General features: G+C 43.2%; 1 non-coding gene across 1 annotated transcript; it reads left to right on the plus strand.

Moving 5' to 3' along the window:
* Window positions 1-1982: 1982 nt before the first annotated feature.
* On the plus strand, window positions 1983-2087 carry LOC148121184 (U6 spliceosomal RNA). The gene has a single exon (XR_015738662.1). It is a non-coding gene; the product is annotated as a U6 spliceosomal RNA (small nuclear RNA).
* Window positions 2088-17814: the final 15727 nt, after the last annotated feature.

Below are 17814 nucleotides of genomic sequence, written 5' to 3' on the forward strand. Positions count from 1 at the left end.
TAAAATAGGACATCTAAGAAGAAACTGTAGTCAAGGAATTTCTAGGAATAATATCTCCTCTAGGAATGGCAAGAATAGGAGGACTCAGCCTTCTTTATATGTAGGAGGTGTGGCAAAGGCCAATATTGGACCAATGAATGTAGGTTGACAGGAGACAGACAAGGCAACCCAATATCATCAGGAAATTCTCTGGGTGGCCTCTTTCAGGCTCCCATGTCAAACAAGGTTTAGTCATTCCTGGTCACTGTAGAGAACATGTCTCACCAGCAAAATGAAACAATCTCCAGTGCCTGTTGTCAAAAACCATACTGTTCTGGATGATAGAACAGAGATGGAGAATGAATCAAAAACTCCAGTAGGAAATAGGAAACATATATTTTGGCAGATTTCTATAAATGATCAAAGATCAAAACTAAGAGTGTGCATAAATGACATTGTAATTGAGGGATTATTAGACGTGGGTGTGGACGTGGGTACTATCCCACGTCTATCATTACTCCAGAATCTTGGCATCCAGATTGGCTTCTTTAAGAGGAAGATATTCAGTTCCTAGAAATTGGAACCCTATCTCAAGTTAAACACAGCATGAGGTGGGTTGAATGCATAGGACTAGAAGAAAAGCAAGGAAGACTGAGGCCATATGTAGCTAATATTGCAGTGAATTTGTGGGGTCGTGACCTATTGCAGCAATGGAATACCCAGATTAACATTCCTGCAGTTATTTTCCTGAGAAAAATATTATAAGATATTATAAACAAAGGTCACCAGCCATTCAGGCTGTACAGGGACACAAAGAAACTAGCAAACCTCCAGAGGTACTAATGACCTTGCCTTTAAAATGACTAACTGAGAAAGCCATATGGGTTAAACAATGGCTTTCAACAGAAGACAAACTACAGGCCTTAGAACAGCTGGTACAGGAGCAACTGGACGCTTGCCATATTGGAGAATCTACCAGCTCTTGGAATTCTCCTGTATTTGTTGTTAAAAAGAAATCTGGAAAATGGAGAATGGTGACAGATCAAAGAGCTATCAACAAGGTGCACTCTATAGTCTGGAATTCTTCTGCCTTCTCTATTACCAGAAGGATGGCCTCTTATAATTATTGATTTAAAAGATTGTTTTTCACTATACTTTTACAAGAAAAGGACAGAAAAAATTTGCTTTCACAGAGCCTACTTATAATAATTTTCAGGCTACTAGGAGATACCAGTGGACGGTCCTCCCACAGGGAATACTCAATAGACCCACCTGTGCCAAAACTTTGTAAATTAGTCATTAGAAATAATACACAAGCAATTTCCTAAGTCTATAGTTTACCATTACATGGATGACATTTTGTTATTTGACTCAAATGCAAATACTTTAGAAAAAAATGTTTAAAGAAATTAAGAAAGTTTTGCCTAAATGGAGATTACAAATTGTTCCTGAAAAAAAAATACAGAGAACAGATTCTGTCATTTAGCTAGGTTATTCTGTAAAATAGGTTTACAGAAAATTAGAACACAAAAGGCACAAATTAAGAGAGACCGATTGTGGACTCTTAATGACTTTCAATGATTGTTAGGAGACATTTTCAGTCTATGATCAGCTGTTGGGGTAACACCTGATCTAATAGTTCATTTAAACAAAACCTTAGATGGTGACAAAGACTTAAACAGTCCCAGAGAATTAAGAGTTAAAGCTGAAAAGGAATTGATTGTCATTGAAGAACAATTACAGGAGGTACATGTTGATAGAGTGAATCCAAATCTTAATTGTATTCTAGTCATATTGCCTTCCAGAATATCCTCTACAGGAATTTTAATGGAGAGGGAAGATATTATCTTAGAATGGATCTTTTTTTTCCCCCACATAAACCAAGTAAAAAATTAAAACTTGCCAGTTGTGGTGGTGCACACTGGTAGGATTTGCTCTAGGAGACAGAGGCAGGAGGATCATGAGTTTGAGAACAGCCTGGGATACACATTTTTTTAAAAAAAGTGTTCACTTCAGCAGCACATATACTAGAATTGGAACCATACAGAGAAGATTAGCATGGCCCATGCACAAGAAAAAAAATAAAAACTTATGTGGAAAAAGTTTCTGAATTAATTATAAAAGGAAAATGAAGACTTTGTCAACTAGCAGGTATAGACCCAGCAGAGATTATAGTGCCTTTTACTACTGATGAAATTAAAAAATTATGGTAAGACAGTGAACCACGGCAAAGAGCTAGTGCTAATTTTTTTTGGGTAGAAATTAATAGCAATTATCCCAAAAATGATAGGATTAACCTTATAAAGAGAACTACTTGGATTCCTTCCTGAATTGTATGTGATGCACCAATAACTGGAGCCTGTACATTTTTTTACTGATGCAAATAAATCAGGAAAGTCAGGTTATAAATCAGAAGAATTAAGTAAGGTGGAACAAAGCCCCTATAATTCTGTCCAAAAGGCAGAGTTATATGCTATTCTCATGGTTCTAAGGGATTTTAAAGAACCTCTCAATATAGTTACCGATTCACAAAATCCAGAAAGAGTTGTCATGCATATTAAACCCACTGATTTTATATCAGATGATACAGAATTGACTTCATTATTCATTCAGATTCAAGACATAATCAGGGATAGATTTTGTCCCATATACATAATACACATCCGATCCCATACGAGTCTGCCAGGTCCTCTAGCTCAAGGCAATGCAGAAATTGACTGATTGGAAAAGTGTTAAAGGCCTCAGAATTTTATAAAAAACATCATGTCAATAGCAAAGGTTTAAAGAAAGAGTTTTCTATTACATGACAACAAGCTAAGGAGATTATAAAGAGATGTCCCCTCCACTTGCTCTTTCTATAACCAAATACTATTACCTGCAAGTAACCCAAAGGGTACTCAAAGGAATGAGATCTGGCAGATAGATGTGTTCCACTTCACAGAATTTGGAAGATTAAAATATGTACACTACACCATTGACACTTACTCAGGTTTTAAATGGGCAACTGCCTTGAGCTCAGAAAAGGCTAATTCAGCAATCACACATTTATTAGAAGTTATAGCCATCAGCTGGGCGGTGGTGGTGCATGCCTTTAATTCCAGCACTGGGGAGGCAGAGGCAGGTGGATCTCTGTGAGTTTGAGGTCAGCTTGGTCTATAAGAGCTATTTCCAGGGCAGGCTCCAAAGCTACAGTGTAGAAAGGAGCGGTGGGCTGCATTCCCACCTGACTCATGCATGATTAGTTTTACACCTGAAATAACAACACACAAATTGTATTCTTTTAAACACTGCTTGGCCCATTAGTTCCAGCCTCTTATTGGCTAACTCTCACATCTTGATTGACCCATTTCTATTAATGTGTGTAGCATCACGAGGTGGTGGCTTACCAGGAAGGATCTTAACCTGCGTCCATCTTGGAGAGGAGATCTATAGTGTCTGCTTCACTGCCTTCTTCCTCCCAGCATTCTGTTCTGACTTTCCCACCTACCTAAATTCTGACCTATCAGGCCAAGCAGTTTTCTTTATTAATTAACCAATGAGAGTAACACATAGACTGATGACCCTCCTCCATCACTACAGAGAAACCTTTTCTAGAAAAAAAACAAAAAAAGAAGTTATACCCATCATGGGTATACCTGCACAAATAAAGACAGATATTCTATTTTGTGGACGGGCTTTGTGGGAGCCTTGTCTGTTTGGATGCTCACCTTCCTGGACCTGGAGGGAGCGGAGAGAACCTTGGACTTCCCAGAGGGTAGGGAATCCTGACTGTTCTTTGGCCTGGAGAAGGAGGGGGAGGGAGGGTGGGGGGAGGAGAGGAGGTGGAAACTTTTAATAAAAAAATAAAAATAAAAAAACCAAAGATATTACAGGTATACCAAACAATCCTACAGGTCAGGCAGTTATAGAAAGATCAAATCAGACAATAAAGGATATGCTAAACAAGCAGAAAGGGATGGAAAATACCCCAGAAATAGATTGCATAATGATTTATTAACCTTGAATTTTCTTAACGCTAATGAGAAAGGAACAACAGCAGCAGAGAGATGTTGAATAATGAGAAAACTTCTGAATTAAATAAGCCGGTGTATTTCAAGGATGTGCTAACCTCACAATGGAAACTAGGAGATGTGTTATGTTGGGAAAGGGGTTTTATTCTTCTTTCCACAGGAGAAGAAAAACTATGATACCATCAAAATTAATAAAGATTCAGTTTGAGAAAGAGAAACCTCTTGAGAAAGAGAAATGACAACTCATCTACATTGGTGACAATCATATAGGTAGTAAGAAAACCTCATAAGGGTTGGGGCAGGGTTGTTCTTATCTTTGCAGGAAAACACTCATCTTCAAAGAGTCAAGAGATCTTGGCCATCTAAATGCCTAAAGATGAAGAGATAACTATCCAGAAAGAATCAACAAGCAAAGAGAAATCTGACCTATGATACCATGTCATCTGCATGGCAAAATTTAGTTATTTGGACATGTATACATCTCTACTTAAAAGTCAGAGCTGGCTTTAGAGTTGCACAATGGCTATCCTTCTCTGAATCGAAGCATGTTGTTAAAAGAAAATTTCAGAGTTTATCTCTCATGTCAGGAGCCATCTGGTATGGGACAGGAAGAAGATAGATTTTAAGGAAATATTTTACTTTTCTCCATGCCCATTTTGTTTATATTGTATCTTTCATTGAACATATGTCTATATGAATAATGTTTACGTTTTCAACAATGAACAGTAGATTTTCCTGCAGTTATCTTTGAAGCTTCTAGGAAGAAGATGGGGCCTCACAGCAATGACTCCACCTGGTTGGTATGAGGTTGTGATGCTGCTAATGTTGTTATGAGACTGGTTTTTGGGTACCAGTTGCGGAAATGGTGTACCTTCTTACAGTGTTCTGGCCAGAACTCCAAATAAGAACTTCAATCAAATAAACAAACAAACAACCCCCCCAAACCCTACCAACTACTTAGAGACCATTTGTAATTATACAAAACAGCAAACTTTAAACTTATCCATCATTTTACTTTTACAGGATCCCATAGAAAGAACATTGCCCACAATTTGATGGCTGGAAGCAATTCTAGAAGATGATGTCCTTTCTTCCAACAAAGTTTTTCTTCACGGTTAGGGACACCATTTAGGGGTTGATTATTACTCATATAGGGTTGGTGGTTGGGTGGAAATTATGTAGGCCCAGAGATCTCAAAAAAAATAAGAGGGAAAACTGAGTAAGATAATAGGTAGATTAGTGTGAACTTACACTAAAAATAATAATAGTGAGTAATAGAGTGAATACTTGTGAGCTATTATTTATGGACAATTTACATTGTTATATATTTTTGTATATTGATACAAGTTCCAAATTATATTTATTATATTGAATATGCTCCTATTTCTGTTTACAATATTTGTACACCTATGCAAATTTATTTTGTCAAATTGTATGCATGCATGTTTCTACCTCTGTTTAAGATATTTTGTATATTGATGCAATTTTAGAATATATTTCTCATATTACATTATATATTTTTACCTCTGATCAAGATATTTACACATTGTTTATACCTCCTTTACTGAACAGTTGTTTAAAGATTGTTTAATATTCTGATATGAAATATTAATCTTTAAGTTATATAAGTATTAAATATTATAGGTCAATAGTCATTAATATTTGTTACACTTATATTCAGACTAATTAGTTTCTATAGATACATAAAGATTGTATTCTGCATAGATAGGTAGCCTTCAACCACTTCAAAGAACTGTAAAATATGACTTTTAAATAACTTAGGATTCTGTTGACATGACACATAATTGCTCCTGGCAGCACCGATCTATTTCTGAGAAAGTGTTGAATACCACAGACACTCTACTTGGAGTTTGTTTTATTCTTGGCACAACTGGCCTTTGTGCAAGGAACTGCCCATGTCTCAACCACTGACAAAATACACAATGTCCAGACTGGACAAGCAGGATACAAGAAAAAAGACTGCCAAACCTTGCCAAGACAGGATAAGATGGCTCTGAAAAATTTCCTGCCTCTGTCAGTTACTCTAGGCCTTAACTAAAGTTGGTTGCTTCAACATTGCAAATGAAACTTTGGGTGATTGCTCAGGCAGCCAGTTGTCTCTGTCATCTATTGCTTTTTTGGGAAGGTGCTTGATTGCATTTCCTGCCTACTCAAGTAATATCATCTCCCTTCTCAGACCTTCAATGGCATTGAAGATTAGATAGTCATAGTTACCATCATCTTATGATCGAGCCAAGCCATTTCCAATACAAGACTTATACTCCTTAGGATAGAATGTTTATCAAAACATTAGTATATGTTCCTTGCTTAATATTGTTTATGCTGATTGTAATTCTAACTTTATATTTGATATCTGCTCCTAGTGTACAAAAAGGGGAGGGTCTGTGGAAGCTTCTGCAGCCAATAGCCTTTAAGATACCAGCCCACTTTGGTGTGGTCTCTTAGACTATAAATGTAGCTGTAAAGCCTGCGCTCACTCTTTCTTGCTTCCTGCTCTCACTTCGAGCTGCTAGGTTTGGTTCCTGTTCCCTGTTCATACAGAGGACTGTGATCTAGAACTGGGATCTATGAGTCTACTCCTAAGTAAACAACCCTTTATTATATGTAATTCTGAACTAGTGTGGGATTATCTTTATAACTTTCAGCATCACTGTGTGGCCACAAAATGGGAGCAGCATCCAGGCTCTGTTGGGGAGCAGTAGTTTGCAGAGATAGACGGACATGCACCTAGGAATAGAAAAGCCACAGGACCTGTATGAGGCTGCAGCAGGAATGGGGAATGCCACCTTGAGAGAGTAGGTGTCAGGAAGGATTTCCTGGAAAAACAAGCATCTGTCCCGCGCTACCGTCTCGCCAGCAAGAACGACGCGGCACACTTAGGATCCTTCTGCAGAAAAGCTTTAATGCGTCTTGAGAGAGAGAGCATAAGCTTCCAAAACGGAGACCCAGAATGAGGGAACCCATCCCTTATATAGGAAACAGTCCTCGCTTCGGTTGTGTCACTCTTGGATTGGTCCACTGCCCATCAACCCAGATGACGCCTCGGGATCAACCCAGATGACGCCTTGGGAGTAGGCAGGGACGCAGCAGTGGAAAGTTACCAAGCACATGCGCATTATAGTCCCACTGTCTCTGCTTCCCCAATGCTGGGATTAAAGGCATGTGCTACAACACCTTGAACTCACAGAGATCTGCCCGTCTATGCCTCCCAGGCATTGGGACCAAAGGCTTGTACTACCACACCTTGAGGTCACAGAGGTCAATCTCTACCTCTGTCCCTTGAAGTAATGGAGAATGTGGTTGCGGCCCTCCACAAGCATCAGTTTTAAGAGATGAGCAGGAGAAACAAGCCAGAGCCAAGGGAACACCAATGCAAGCATTGTACAAAAACCAAGGTGGAATGTGTGGTAGTCCAAGTGATGTTCTGAGAGTCAGTTTGGTCCCTTCTTTTGTCCCATAGGACTTACTGGTGATGAGTCCAGAGAAAAGGCAGTGTTCACCCATTGAGCGACAGCTTCTCAAGGGAGATGGTTAGGGCAGGGCTGAGCCTGGGTGCTGCATCTGCACAACTGGCCTACGGGGCTTAAGCAGTAGCATCTATTTCTCAGCACTCTGGAGGCTGAAGGCTGAATCAGGATACCACAGTCGGTGGGTACCTGTGAAGACTCTCTTGATCTTACGGATGGCTGCCTTTAGGGAGAAATGAAGGGAGGGGAGGAAGAAAGAGGGAGGAGGGAGGGAAAAATGAAGGGGAGAAAATGAGAACGAGAGAATGTGCTTTGGTGTCTTCAATTTTTTTTTTTACTTTTTTTAAGATTTATTTATTTATTATGTATACAACATTCTTTCCATGTATGCTTGCATGCCAGAAGAGGGCACCAAATCTCATTATACATGGCTGTGAGCCACTACGTGGTTGCTGGGAATCGAACTCAGGACCTCTGGAAGAGCAGTCAGTGCTCTTAACCTCTGAGCCATCTCTCCAGCCCTGTCTTCAATTTTTTTAACTTTATTTTTAATTATATGTTTGTCTGTGCATCTGTCTGTGTCTGTGCATGTGAGTGCAGGTTCTGATAGAAGCCAGAGGTGGAGCTGTAGTCACAGGTTTGTGAGCTGCTCAGTGTGGGGACTGGGAATTGAACTCTGGTCTTCTGGAAGAGCAGTGTGTCTCCTCTTATGTGCTGAGTCATCTCTCCAGCCTGGTGTCTCTCTTTATAAGTGTACTAATTCCATTACGGGGGCCCCACCCTCATGAACTCATCTAACCCTGTTCACTCTCCAGCAGCTTTACCTCCAAATGTCATTTCCTTGTAGATTAGGGCTTCCGGGTATGAGACAGGAGACATCTCTTCTGTTTGCAGTAGAGGAAGACCCTTCTGGCCTGCTTGTCTCTCAACCTCTGGAGGGTATGAAATCAGGTTTCTTTCATACTTGAAAAACTGCTGATTTTGCTGGCTGTGAGCAGCCTCTGGGAAATACAAGGCCCCGGCTCTCCCTCCCCTGGCCCTGTCACACTGATCACCAGCATGGATGAAGGGGATTGTATACCACGGAGAACCTGCGCTTTGGAGAGGATAAACCGCCCTCTAAATGCACATTATTGTTATTTTTATTACAGGCATCAGAGCAAAACCACTGGTTCAAAAGAGCTAATTTAGTTAGATCAGGAGTAAGAGCTACTTGAGCTGAGAACTCATTCTCCTTGGTGATATTTCCTTTGGGTATAAATCAAGAGAAGGGCTTTTAAAAATATTTTTAGTACAAATATATTTCAATCACCCGGTCAGTCACCTCTTAGCATGGTTACTGAACAGGGGCTCCCGGGAAGAGAGAAACTGGCTGGCTGTGGAGTTCTGCAATCCTCCCTTCCCTTCGCACTATATTTGATTTCACTGATCTGAAAACGGAGGAAGGGAAACTACCGGTGCATGGCAGATAAGGTGTCCTGCGAGTGGCAGAGGGCTCTGTGACACACCTGACCTCAGTTGGAAATTATTCTGGTAGTGTCAGGTGGGGACGCTATGAACGTCCCAGCATCCAGTATGCCATGTACTAGCCTTGCATGAAGGTCAAGTGTCTATTGGAGGCTAAGTGCCTTAAGTCATGGTGGATAGCCGTGCCACATGGCTGTTGATGTTCCTAAGCCCGTGACAGACATTGCTAATGCAGGCACAACTTCTCACTAAGCCTTGACCTCAACTGGGAGCTCCTGGCAGATATTCCTGATGGAGCAGTCTGGGATAGTTGATCTTGGTTGTCAACTTGATTGGACTATGATTGTGAGATACCTGGGGGAGTGGTAAGGTCCTTTTCTGTGTTCTTCTGTAAAGATGTTTCTGAGCTGGGCATGGTGGCACATGCCAGAGGCAGGTAGATCTCTGAGTTCAAGGCCAGCCTGGTCTACATAGTGAGTTCCAGGACAGCCTAGTCTACGTAGTGAGTTCCAGGACAGCCTGGTCTACGTAGTGAGTTCCAGGACAGCCTGGTCTACATAGTGAGTTCCAGGACAGCCTAGTCTACAGAGTGAGTTCCAGGCCAGCCTGGTCTACAGAGTGAATTCCAGGACAGCCGGAGACACATAGTGAGGCCCTGTCTTGATAAAAACAAAAAAACAATAAAAAACCTGAAAAACCCTAAAACAAAACAAAACAAAACAAAAAGATGTTTTTGTTGTTCATTGATGTCTTCAACATCTGAGTGGGCTATTGAAGAAGGCAGAGCTGTAGAAGGTTGGGCCTGTTTGAAGAAAGCGGGTACCTGGGGTGTGTCTTTTATGATTGTATCTTGCGCTGCCCCCTTCCTGTTGTTTCTCAGTGTCTCCTGATGCCATAAGGCGAGCTGCCCTGCTTCTCTGCTGTGATGTCCTTTCTCACCAGCAGGCTCAAGTGATGGGGCCAACAGCCATGGGCTGAGACCTCTGAAACTAAGAGGCAGGACAAGCTCATCCTCCCTTGAGTTTGTGCTCGGGGAACAAGCTGTCTGGCACACTTGCCCAGCCTGGAACTACCCTGGGCTGGCAAGCAAGAGCTGCGAGGGCTGTAAGGGCAATCCACATGCTTCAGAAGGCATGGGTCGGAGGGCTGCCTGCAGTGACTGCTGGGACGCTCAGTCAGGAGGATCGGGAGTTCCAGGCCAGCCTGGGCTACATAGTGAGACTGCCTCAAACAAGCAAGAGCAAACAAAAAATTATAATTAAAATATACACACCATAAAACTTTGCATTCAACCATTTCCAGAAGTGGTCCAGGGTCATCAGACACATTCACACTGCTATGTGACCATCACCACCTTCTCCAGTACGCCTGAGGTCTGTGTGACAGCAACTCCCCAGCCCCTCTCCAGCCCCAGGAAGCAACCATTTTCTTCTCTGTGTCTGATGTTGTCTCCTGCAAGGGGAATCCTAAGAAGTTCTTTGGTGATTGGCTTATGCCCCAGAGTGTAAGGTCCCCAAGCGTTACCCATGTACAGTTGGCATTTCTTCCCTTTGCAAGGTTAGTGACACTCCCCAGTGGGTGTGGAACACATTGTGGTCCACATTCACCTGTTGGCAGGCCCTCGATTGCTGAATGACTCTTCATTCTTTGTCCCCTACAAAACCCCTCATGTGTGAAGATTAAGGACAGTGGGTTTTGAGCCACTGAGCAAGAGGGGACCAGAAACACCTCTGCTGGCCTGCTCAGTGCACACCACTAGTGGCTCCCGTGGGGTGAGCCTGCTCTTCCTAAGAATAATCCAAGTAGGGAGTTCCCCAGTTACAGATGTGGGAGACATTGTCCACCAAAGAATCCCAACAATTAGCATCTGCTGTCTGTTCATCCATCCATTTGTCCTTTCATCCATTTGTCCATCCACCCATCCATCCATCCATCCATCCATCCATCCATCCATCCACCCACCCACCCATCCATCCATCCATCCATCCATCCATCCATCCATCCATCCATCTTTTTGCCTGCCAGTCCATCTATCCATCACTCACCCGTTCATTTCTACCTATCTGTGTGTTATCATTATCAACTTTTGTCTATCAGTTTGTCTACCTATCATCTATGTATCTATCATGTATGTATGTATCATCTATTTGTTTATCACCTATCTATTATTTATTAATTATCTATTAACTACCTGTTTATTTATTATCTATCTATCTGCCTACCTACTATCTTTGAGAATGATATTCATTACCAGAATCTGCTCATGAAATTACAGAAGCTGTGTAGCTCCATGATGTGCCCTCTGCAGGCTGGCGTGCTGGAAGAGCTAGTGATGTGTGTGACATCCTGAGAATAGGGAGTGACTGCTGTAGACCCCAGTCTGGATCTGAAGGCCTGAGTGATAGGAACACCAAGGTCAGAAGAAGGTCACAGGTGGTAGGGAAGATTGGCGCTGCCTGATTCCACCCACTCTATCCAGACCCCCTTTCCTGGGATCTGGTCCTCTGCTCTGGAGAGTGTATGACTGTAACCAGTCCACCCAGTCACATATCCTTCCCATCTCATCCAGAGACACTACCCCAGACCCTCAGGAGCCATGCTAAATCAGCAGGGTGCATTCCACAGTCCCTGTCACATGAACATGAAATCAACTGTTACTGTGCTGTGATGATGTGGCAGAGGGGGCTGTTATATCCTGCTAACTCTGTTAGGAGTTAGGAGATGCCCTGCTCTAAATCTGGACTTCTATTTGGCTGCCCCTGAAAACATGCTTCCTTCCTGCTGTGTGTGAGTTTCTTAGGTATGAAGGGAAGCCAGTTTATGCCCACAGTGCTTGGCTCCTTCTTCCAATTAAGGTAAGAAGCTGCCTCCATGGGTGCCCTGTGCCTTTTCAAAGACTGTGCAGACCACTGGGAGCAGAAATTGAAAGGCAGCTTCAGTTCACAGTGAGTCATTTTGTGTGGGAGCATGCCACCTTCCCTGTGTTTCCTGTCATTCTAGGAGATTCATGCAAGTGGCCTCTGCTGGCTGTGGTGACAAGAGCCTCTTAAGAAAGCAACAAAGAGCTTGCCACAAGGAAAAGGCAGCAGAGGCCTGGGAGGTGTAGCCCATAGGCCACTGTGCCAAATCTGCATTTCCAGAAAAGATAAAATCACTTGCCACATTATGTCTGCTGGTTTCAGGAAGGGTGCTCTAGCTGACGAGTCTAAGACTCGCTGAGGTTTGGACCCAAACACTCTGATTCCTCTGAATAGAACTAACTGATGCTGAGTCAGTGTAGGGCTGGGTGCAGGGCGCTACCTCCCCCTCCTGTGACTGCTGTCACAAATGACCACAGTGTCTGTCACAGTAGAGAAAGCCACAAGTACAAGGTCAAAGTGTGGGCAGACCAGTTCCTTCTGCAGCTGTGAGGGAGGCTCAGGAGGCCTCTGTCCGACTTCTGCTGCCATGTTGCTGAGGGTTGTGTTCCTCAGACTGTTGGCATAATGCTCCAGCCTCTCCTGCTCCACAAGACTTCCCTCCAAAGCCACCCCCTCTCATCTTTCCTCCCTCTCTTTCTGCATGTATGCTGTATGATGTTTATGCAAATATTGCATAAAATCAAAAATTATCTGCATTTGGGGGGCATATATGTGGAGGTTTGAGGACAGCTCAGATGTTGGTCATCGGCTCCCATCTTTTTCCTGTTTGCATCTGCAAGCATCAGGGGTTTCCACCATCCTCATGCCCATCTTGCTGCAGGAACATGTGGGGGGCTGATTAAGAACAGCCCCATAGGCTCATACATTTAAATGGTTAGTCATCAGGGAATGACACTCCTTGAGGAAGATTAGGAGGCGTGGCCTTCTTCGAATAAATGTGTCACGTGATGGTGGAGGTGGACTTTCTTAGAAGAAATGTATCACGTGGTGTATGTGTGGGGGTGGACTTTGAGGTTTCCAGAAGCCCAAGCCAGGCCCAGTGGTTCGCGGCTCATTCCTGCTGCCTGCGGATCCAGATGCAGAGCTCTCAGCTCCTTCGGGAGCATGTCTGCCATGTGCGCCACATGCTTCCCAGCGTGATGATAATGGACTAAACCTAAGCCAGCCCCAATTAAATGCTTTCCTTTATAAGAGTTGCTGTGGTCATAGTGTCTCCTCCCAGCACTAGGACAGTGACTAAGACAGAGCGCTAGGGTTAGGGACACGTACTTGCACACTGGGCATCACACAGGACCTGGGGATTCAAATTCAGGTCTTTAAGTTTGTGCACCGAGTGATTTAACACAGAGAGCCATCTCCCTAGCTCTCTCTCCTGTGTTTTATAAGGGTGTCATGTCAGGGAGTTTGAACCCACCCTGAACCAGATTGTTTAGATTTAAACTTGGGATTTCGATCATATCTTCCTCACATATCCTGCTTCCAGAGAATGGCATATTCACAGGGTCAAGGTGTGGACACATCTTTGTGACGGGCACATGCCAATCACTAAAGAAGACAACTGCTTAGAATAACTCTCAGGGTTGAAGTGGTGTGCCAGCGAGGCAGGTGTGCCAATAGTCGATGGCCGAGCTGAGACTCAGAGGGCCTCTACAGAAGAGACAAGGAAGCTCAGGGCCCAGGAACAGGTTGTGGAGGCTGGCTGGGATATGCGGAGGCAGAAGTCAGACAAGAGCTGTCGCGGGGTGAGGGCACAGAGGACCAGCTCAGGGGTCCAAGGATCAGGGTGAGAGTATGATGGAGTGGTCCCAGTTGAGCCCGGATCTGAGCAACAAACTGGCTCAGATCCAGAGAAACTGAGACCCCAAGCTTCTGGAGGTTGTGTGGGGGTGGGGTGGCTGAAAACTATGGAGTTCAAGGTGAGATTGACAGCTGGTGGGTTATGGGACCTGGCACAGTGTACTTAGCATCTCAGAGCCTTGCTCTTCTCATCTGTAGAATGGGATGGTGGTAAGAGGGGAGGGTTGCAGGAAGGCATGGACATACTGACCTTTCAGTCACCAATAGCTACTGGTATGGTCATTCTACTTTGTCCAAGATGGGGCAGACCCTCAAGGAATGGCAGCTCAACAAATGGGGACAGCTGGAAGCACATTTCTGTCTTTAAAAAAGTTTTAAAGAGGTAAAGTGTGCCCTTCAGCGGTCTGGGGCCAGTTACAGCTGTGTGCAACCTTTCCGCAGCCCAGCTAAGGAGTAGCTGGCATCCAACTCCTATTCTGTTCGCAAGCATATCCAGGCCCAGGGCAACATAGCATTGCTTTCTGGGTCTGTAAATTTCAAGTAAATGGAATCATTTATTGGGATTTTCTGTCTGGTTTGCTCTCACTTGGAAAAAAAATATCTGTGAGATGCATCCCTGCGGCAACAGATCCCCTAGTCCTTTTAGGTGGTACCTGGTGCATCACTGTGTGGGGCTGCTGGGCTGCACCATCCAGGCACTTCCTGTCTGAGCCATTGGGAGAACCCACTTCTATGGTTCTACTGTGCATGGCTAGTTTTCCATACTCCTTTAGTAGGGCACTTTAACGTCACCCCACTTTACAGACCGTTGAGTAGGGACTGAGATACTGTGTTGTAAGATATTTAATGTGAACTTTCTATAACTACCATTCCCCCCAAGTGGTTGTGTATCGTACATTACCTCAGCCATGTATAACGTCTTCCTTACTTTATTTTATCAGGGCTGGGGATTGAGCCCAGGGTCTGGGGCTTTATAGGCAAGCGCTCTATCACTGAACTGCATCCCCAGACTTGAAGTCCTGTCTTCACTAGAGTTACTTGCTGGATATGGGGATTTTTGCAATGACTGAGGATGTTGGCATCTTTACTCTGTTGTCAGCATTTACTTGTGTTTCTGTCTTTTCTCTGTGTATGTGTGTGTGTGTGAGAGAGAGAGAAAGAGAGAGAGAGAGAGAGAGAGAGAGAGAGAGAGAGAGAGAGAGAAAGAAAGAGAGAATAGAGGGAGGGAGGGGGGTAGAGAAGAGACTCTTTAGTCGTGGTGGTTGTCTGTCTTACTATGTAGACCAGACTGCCTATGAACTCACAGAGATCCACCTGCCTCTGCTTCTTCAGTACTGGAATTAAAGGCGTGTGCCACCATGTCCAACTATGCTCATGTTTTCTTGAGTGAAATGTCCATCCAAATTCAATTCTTTTCTCTAGTTTAAATTTAAAGTTATATTTAATGTATGTGCGTGTGTGTTTGTATGGGAGTATGTATATGTGTGTGCATGTGTGGTGTTGTGTGTTGTGTTGCAGGAGCTGGCGATCTCCTTCTACCACGTGGGTCCCAAGGACTGACTTCAGTCCTTAGGCTTCATGGAAGGCTTCTTTACTCACTGAGCCATCTTGCTAGCTTGAAGTTTCTTTTCTTCTTCTTTTTAAAAAATCTTGCTAAGTTTTAGGAGTTTTCTGTAGAGTCAGAAACTATTTGGTCCTTCCTCCAGTGAGCTGTTTGAGCATTTGCCAGAAATCAGTTTCCTCAAAACCTGCCTTCAGGAACATCTGCGGTGCTGACCTTTGAGAGTGGGCAGTGTATTAGGGGCAGGCGGCACTGGCTTCCACTTTTCTTTCCTTTTCAAGATTGTTTTGACAACTCTAGATCTTTGGGTTTTCCATTAAAAATTCAAGACTAGTTAGCCAATTTCTATTTAAAAGCCTACAAAACGTTGACAGAGATTGGGTTGAATTTCCAGATCAGTCTGTGGAAATTGTCATCTTGCTGATACTGACACTTCTAACCCAGGAGCAAAGACTGTCAATCATCTGATTTCTCTCAGTGATGTTTGTGGATGTCTGCGTGGCTCCTGCTATTCTTTTGTTAAATTTCCTCCTAAGCATTTTGCTTGTTTTGATGCTGTCTGAAAGAAAATAATCCTTGCCCAGTAGCTCATTAGGTAGCTCATTTTTATAAAAGTACAACTAATTTTCATACATCACTCTTTTACTGCGCAATCTTACTGTATTAGTTATTTTCTATGGCTGTGATAAAGCACCACAACCAAGATAATTTAGAGAAGAAAGCATTTATCTGGGCTTATGGTTCAAGAGATTTGGAGTCCATGATGGCAGAGGAAGCAGCAGGTGGGAGACACGGTGGCTGGTGCAGCAGATGAGAGTTCATGTCTTGAACTACAGGGATCAGAGAGGGGGAGCTGGGGATGGTGCCTGACTTTTGAAACCTTAAAAGGCCACCTCAGTGACTTCCTCCAGCAAGGCACACCTCCTAAACCTACTGAAACAGCACCCTAAGTGGGAACCAAGCCTTCAAGTGCCCAAGACTATGGGACCTCTATGTTACCAGGTTAGTTTAGTAACATAAATAAAAACTATCTTTCGAATGATAGTGTAATTTGCTACTGAATGTTTGTTTTGCATTATTTTCAGATTGAACATCTGTTCGCTCATTGACTAAAACTGATGAACACGACACATGTATCTGCTTCTGATCTAAGGGGCTAATAGTCATTTTTCTTTTCACTATTGAGTATAAAACTGACAGGGTTTTTAGAGATGCCCTTTGCCAGGTAGAGGAAGTTCCCTTTGTAGATTAAATTAAACTATCTTTTGTCAACATGGGCACTAAATTTTCCAAATATATTGCTTTTGAGAGAGATGTTTCTTTTTTGTGGGATACTGCTTTAGTTGATGCCCCAGTGCTAAGACATCCATACTCCTAGTTAGCTGTCACTGGGCAGAGTCCTGACCAAGCACTGACTGCATTTGTGGTATTTTTTTTTTTCATTTAGCAAAGAGTTTCTTTTTTGCATTTCCTGCCCAGTGTTTTATTTGGTTTGGCCTTCAGGCAGCGATGAGAACAGTTCCTTTATTTTTTTTTTTTTCCTGAGAAGCTACAGGTGTTGGTACCCATTTTTTTCTTAGATATTTATCAGAATCCATCAGGAAAGCCACAAGAGTCTGGCTTTTCATTGTGGATGTTTTTAAATTGATAATTTCCTTATTTATCATCTTGAGTCAACTTGGATACCGTGAGTATATCCAGAAATGCACCTGCTTGTCTTTAGTTCCTTGATTAATCAACATTAAATCATGCCATCTTCCTTTTTCTCCCCTTCACCACTTTCTTTCCAGAATACAGCTCAGGCTAGTCTCAAACTCACAATCCTTCTGCCTCAGTCTCTTGGTTGTGCAGTTGCTAGCCTGCCCTGCTGGCCTTGGCTCTCCTTAAAGAACTTATGACCCATCTAATTTCTGTTTGACTGGTAGTGATGTCTCCTTTTTCATTTCTGTTATAACTTTTGTTTGTGCTTCTCTCTCTCCCCCTTTCATTTGGTTAAAAGTTTATCAATTTTATGATACTTTTAAACATTCCCTTTTGTTTTTTTTTTTTACTGATTTCTCTGTTTTTCTGCTTTCTACTTCTGACACAGGTGTTTAAAGGTATAGACTTCTTCCTAAGCACTCTATAAATTTTCATCAACACAGACCTCAGCTTCAGCTGGACCTTGGTAGCAGCCTGGGCCAGGATGACATCCTGGCTCTGGGTGGAAGAAATGGCCACTCAGGTGGGAATGGTTCTGGCAGCCGTGTGGCTGTTGGACACCACCAAGGCCTCAGGTTGAGACCCCAACCCTGGGCCCCTATGTGACCATTGGTGTCAATGCAGGACTCGAACTTCTGCTCAGACCCAGCTGCAGTAGGACCATTGACCCAATATTGACTTCGGCAGCAGATGAGTCTGGATGTCACCATCGCCCCCAGAGGCAGTATGATTCCGAGACACCAGCAGGGTTTTTGACCTCCGGTGTTGCATAGCCTTCAATGGTAACAGGAACATCAGACATCAGTACAGACCCTGGCTGTAGTGGGACCATGAACCCTGACGTGCCCGCCCCCCCCCATCGTCATGTCATTGAGTAGCCATGTAGGCCA

The sequence above is a fragment of the Myodes glareolus genome, chromosome 8, assembly GCF_982192425.1.
Source record: "Myodes glareolus chromosome 8, mMyoGla1.1, whole genome shotgun sequence".
NCBI classification, from domain to species: domain Eukaryota; kingdom Metazoa; phylum Chordata; class Mammalia; order Rodentia; family Cricetidae; genus Myodes; species Myodes glareolus.